The sequence below is a fragment of the Mastigoproctus giganteus genome, chromosome 12 (assembly GCF_048544385.1).
Source record: "Mastigoproctus giganteus isolate SK-2022 chromosome 12, ASM4854438v1, whole genome shotgun sequence".
Classification (NCBI taxonomy): Eukaryota; Metazoa; Arthropoda; class Arachnida; order Uropygi; family Thelyphonidae; genus Mastigoproctus; species Mastigoproctus giganteus.
This window is the reverse complement of record NC_143586.1, coordinates 123,213,893-123,219,892: the sequence shown is the minus strand read 5'-3', so window position 1 is coordinate 123,219,892 and position 6,000 is coordinate 123,213,893.

Here is a 6,000-nt window from a genome sequence, read left to right as displayed (position 1 = left end):
AGCTTCATTGGTCAGCCCCCCTCTTCTTCTGTACACCCTGTACTACCTCACTCTATCTAATCGCTGCTTTTTTTTAAATTAATTAATTTATTTTATTATTATTATTTTTTATTATTTTATTTTATTTTTATTTTATTTTATTTATTTATTTATTTTATTTATTTTATTTATTTTTTTTATTTTTTATTTTATTTATTTTATTTTATTTTATTTTATTTTTTACTTGGTCGCCGCTCAGGAAGCTGAGGCGACCCTGACGGAGACTAGCCAGAGAACTATGGGCAGCCTGTTGTGTGTCCTGGCATTTGGCCCTGCGGCCAAATGCCAGAACACACAACAGAACCCAACACAAAACTACACATTCAACACACTACACTTTTTCTGGCATTTACAGTGTTCTGTATTTCTTCACAGTGTACATATGGCGCAGATGTGGGAAACCACTGGTGGCGCCCGACCCTAACACTATGCACACTATGGTCAGCCCAGAGCACCTACCTCGACACCAATGATTACCTTTAAGAAAAAGTGAAACGATGAAACTTTTAAGAAAAAGTGAAGCGATAAAGCTTTTAAGAAAAAGTGAAAAAGTGAATGAAACCTTTAAGAAAAAGTGAAATATATTGACCTAGCCAAAAAGTGACTTTTGGCTAGGCCAATATGCGCCGAATTAGAAACTGAATCGTAGCTCTGTTTTGAAGAACGAATGGACCAAACATACTGTTTGGCTGTTCTCAAAATCTGGTTCAGTGTTTACCGAAAACATTACAAAACAAGTGAAATTAAGGCCAAATGTGATTCGAAATATTACACCTATGAACCAAAACATTATGACCACTTACCTAATATGATGTTGGTCCTGCATGTGCAGCCAAAACAGCTCGTACCCGACGAGGCATGGACGTTACAAGATTTCTAAATGTGTCTTGTGGTATCTGGTACCAACACGTAATCAGCAGATCCTTTAACTCCTGTAAGGTCCGTGGCTGAGACGCCGCAGATCGGAGTTGCTGTTCCAACAGAAACCACAGATGATCGATGGGATTGATATCTGCGGAATTTGGAGGCTCACGTTCCGCGAACCAGTCTCGAACAACCCGGTCGGTGTGGCATGGCGCATTATCCTGCTGAAAGACGGCACCGCCAGAGGAGAAGACCGTTGCCATGAAAAGGTGTACCTGGTCAGCAATGATGTTTAGGTAGAGTGTGTTTAGTGTGAGACGGCACCAGGGGTTTACCCCATCTCCACGTAGTATGCATTATGGGTGTGAAACAGGATCGCTCTCAATGCCAGAGATTTAAAAGTGTATGGATTTTGTATATGTGTAGTGTCGTGAATCGTTGTTCCTCTGGTCATTTAGCCGCTGGGCCCCTAATGGGACCGAACGTTGTCCACGCTCTGCCCCGCGAAGGCAGACCAGGTATCCAGTTAGTTTAGATATTATTTACACTGGCAGGTCCTGCCACCTAGTTTCCTGAGATTTCAGTTGCTAGGACCTTAAAAAAAAATAAAAATAATAAATAAAATAAAATAAAAATAAAATAATAATAAAAATAAAAAATAAAAGAAAATAAAATAAAAAATAATTAAATAAAATGAAAATAAAATAAAATAAAAAATAATTAAATAAAATGAAATAAAATAAAAAATAAAAAGGGGGATAACGCTAGATTTGGTCCTTGTGCGAAGTTCAATTTTGCATGATTCAATTTTGACGTGTGGGCCGTACTCTGGTGTAGAGGTAGAGTGGGGGGAAAAGACAGGAGAATGGGGACAATAGAGAAGATGACCCCGGTGGTCAGTGGGGCCTGCCCAGGTCCCACCAGATGAAAGGAGGGGTGGCAGGGAGGGGAGGAGACGGAAAACCGTCGTTCCCCCACCGAGGAGGAGGGTATAAAGTAAATCGAGACAGGGAGCTCTAAATCGAGCTCCCTGTCTCGATTTACTTTATACCAGTAAGGCGCTTTGCAGCAGAGCTGCACTGTCAGTTTTGGTGGTATCCGTCTAGCCTCCCCAGAGGTCTGATCAGGCAGTTGTCATTCATGAGATTCAGGTCTCGTCTATGCTGTCTTGAGTGAAGTCCTTGCAAGTGGTAATCAGGTCGCGTTTTCATCACTCTTGTCTAGGAAGTGAGTTTACTGGCCGGGTCTGTTGGTCATTCAGTAGTCGTGTTTCAGTTAGTCACATTTTCTGATGACTTGTCGGGGAAGTGGAGTTCGCTCCCGGCGTCTTTGCGTTCTGTGGTCAGTCGTCTCCAATTTTGAACCACATCTAGGGACGGGTATGTCTTAATCTGCTTTGCCCTGATTTCCGTGAGGGCATCATCCTATCCTACTGTGGTCAGATGCCTCCGTCCAGGCAACAAGCCGTTGCTGCTTGGGTTTGTTGCACTGTAATTTTCATGGTAGCGGATTGCTGTCATTCAGGTGGGTTTGGTGGTTGCGGCAGGGTCAGTCTTCTTGTGAAGAGACTTTGGGCATATTTGGAGAATGCTTTGTAGGTGATGTAACTCTCTAGGATGTGGGGATCTCTGTCTTTAGGGATAAACTATAGCTTAGTGATGAATAGACCCCGGAGGTCCTCACAGAGTCGGCAGTCATACACCAGGTGGTCCAAGATCTCCTGTGAATCACATGTGCAAAATGGATTGTTAACTATTCCCAGTGTTGTTATCTTGCTGCGTATGGCACCGTGTCCTCTTAATAAGTAAGTGCAATAGAGTCCCAGGGAGAACCACGAAGACGATTTTGGATACGTAGTGTGTATGTCTGGAATGAACTTGCGAGTTATCTTCCCTTTTGTGGACTCCATCCAATGTTGTTGCCATACGGATTGGAGGTAGTTTTGCAGTCATTTCTTTTCTGCAGATCGATTCCCAGCGGGGTCCATTATGTGGTCCCTGTATGTCGTGCTCTTTCCTCGTCCAAGCTGGTACAGCATGCCTGTGCAGCATGCCTCTTGACCTGGAGGCATGCTGCACAGGCCTGCTGGTACAGCATGCCTGTGCAGCAAGCCTCCAGGTCAAGAGGAAAGGTCTCCGTGATCACCTGCAGGGCGTGGGTTTAGACGGTGTTGCAGGCTCGCGTCATGGTAAGAAGTACTGGTCGGTGAATAATATTTAGTTTCCTGCTATTTGCCGCTTTTGTCGCCTTGTTAAACCACACACCTGAGGCGTATGGAGCTGCTGGAATGTAGAGGAGGGCGAGAGTGCACCTCTTTAGCCCCAGTCCCGGCGATCCTCGTCACTGCTGCTGGGCGTTTCTTCATCTTTGTTTGGATGTAGTTCAGATGTGGTAGAAAAGATAGTTTACTGTCGAGAATGATTCCAAGTGCTTTTGTTCCATGACCAGTTTTATGGTTTTGTTGTTAATTTTAATTTTTGCAGGCCTTGTAGGTCTTAGGTATCCTTTGAGGAGAATGGATTGAGTCCTGGTTGGAGAGATTTACAACTGGTACTTTCTGGTCCATTCCTGAAGGACAGATAGGGCTCCAATTTTAGTTGTTTCCATTTGGGCCCTTGAGTCAGCTTCCAAGATCAGGGTTAGGTCGTCCGCAAAAGCCACCGGCCGGAAGCCCCCCCCCCCAAAGTTCATGGAGAGTAATTCATCCAATACATAGTTCCAAACGAGCGGTCCAAGCACGAAGCCCTGCCAACGTTCTCTGTAGATCTGTCTTTCGACTCTAGAGTAAGGTGCCTGGATCACCCCTCTTCTCTCGGTGAGATAACTCTGCAGGCAGTTGTACAGGTTCATGGCAAGATTTGATCAGCCACTTGGCCACCAGGACACCCTCTGGAGGCTCGGCCACCAGAGGGTGTCGAACGCCCCCACAAAGTCGACTGAGACGAGGAGGAGATATTTTCTTTGGTACTTTTCAGCTGCGGTGATGATCTTTCAAGTGCATCAGTGGATCGATCTCTCCTAAATCCAAATTCGTTCTGTGCAGGATGCTGTTGTAGTAAGTTTCTATCTATTGATTTAGGTTTCTATCTATTGATGCTGTTGTAATAGGTTTCTATCCTTTGATGTATGAGCTTCTCGAAGACTTTGCTTAGTACAGAGAGAAGAGCGATTGGGCGGCATGAATCAGGCATGTGTTGTGGCTTGGTTGCGCTTTTCAAAATCAGTTTAATGTTGGCAGTTTTATAGGCTATGGGAAAGCGGCCACTTTGGAGACAGTGGTTGTATAGGTCCAGGAGACGATTTGGGGCAAGCTCTGTCACCTTTTTGATTATTTCAGGTACTATCGTATCCATTCTTGGTGATTTCTTGTTTAAGTAAAGTGTAAAGTGTAAAGTCGCCATCTCCGCGTAGTTTACTTTCCCCCATTTCCGCGTAGTTTACTTTGTGTGTTGATACAGTTCACTGTAAAGGCCAGAGATTTAAAAGTGTATGGATCTTGAAATGTGTGGTGTCATGTACCGTTGTTCCATTTAGCTGCCAGGCCCCTGCTGAGGGCCGACGTTGGCCCATTTTCGCCCCGTGGAGGCAGACCAGGTACCTAGTAATTTGCATTTACTCGGGCAGGTCCTGCCACCTATTTTCCTGAGATTTCAATGGCAAGAACCTAAAAAAAAAAAAAAAAAAAAAAAAAAAAAGTAGACGTCAGAGTGCCCAGCACATGGATGACTGCACCCAGCGTATCGCAGCAGAACATCGCCCAAAGCATGACACCGCCGCCACCGGCTTGCTTTTGTCCACGGTGCAACCAGGCGCCATCAGTTCCCCAGGTAAACGATGCACACGTACCAGGCCGTCCACATTGTGCAACAGGAAAGTTGATTCATCGGACCAGACGACCTTCCAATCACTCAAGGTCCAGTTTCGATGCTTGCGTGCCCATTCTAGGCACTGTCCTTTGAACCGTGAACCGTGATTAGCATGGGCAGTCGGAGTGGCCTGCGGCTACGCAGCCCCATTTTCAGTAGGGTTTGTGATACATTACTCCCGTCACCTGCATTCCAATTACTGGCGAGTTGCACCAGAGTTGCCCATATGTTGCCACGTACCATCCGGGAGAGCCTTTGCCCACCTCGACCATCGATGAGCCGTGGTTGTCCAACAACTCGCCGGCGGTTCGTGGGTTTCACCTCCTTGGACAACTTTCGGTAGGTACTAATCATGGCTGACGGTGAGCATCCCACCAGCTGTGACGTTTCGCATATGCTCTGACCCAGTCATCTGGCCATTACAATTTGTCCTTTGTGGAATTCGCTTAAGTCCGCTGCCTTTCCCATCTGAAGAACAAGAGTAACACTGATTAACGGAGCTCAGTATCAGGTGTTTTTTATACCGTGTCCGACCCGCGCACTCGCCGTAGTTCACCTGCAGTTGCTTCGATTTGCAGAACGACTCGTTGGTCATTATGTTTTGCCTCATCGGTGCATATTTCCGGTTAATTCTGACAATATAGTGAAGGTACTGTATGCAATAAAATGAAGTTTGATGTTCTCAGAAGTGTAGTTTATCATAGCGCCATTATGAAATTTGTTTTATTTCTGGGGCAAGAAAAATTTACACCTCTTTGAGTAAGAACAATCCACCAAAAAAAAAACGCACACAATTCACACTTTTTCGACTCGGACCAACAATCCACCACAAGTTATGTGGATTGCAGCGTCTGCCACATACTTATATTTTCATCTGTTGTTGTTGTAGGGTTTTGGGATCATCGACTAAGGCCATATTGCTCCGTGTATACTGTCAGTAACATGCGTGTGTTCTGAGGTCGATTTTCTCTTTGCTGGATGAAAAAAGCGAGTTTCCAAGAGAAAAACCATGCTATTCTCGCCTCAGGCACATAAAAAGGCACATAAAAATTTCTCCCATCTTTGATGGGACTTGAACTCAGGTCTTTTCCAACCGGTGTGAGGATATAGCGATACTACGAACTGCGTTATCCACGAGGGTATTTTCGTTTGTCACCCAAACAACTTACCTCAGCGCGTTACGGGAATAGTTTAAGGGGAAATGTTTAGGACTACTTGGCCGGGCGTTTTC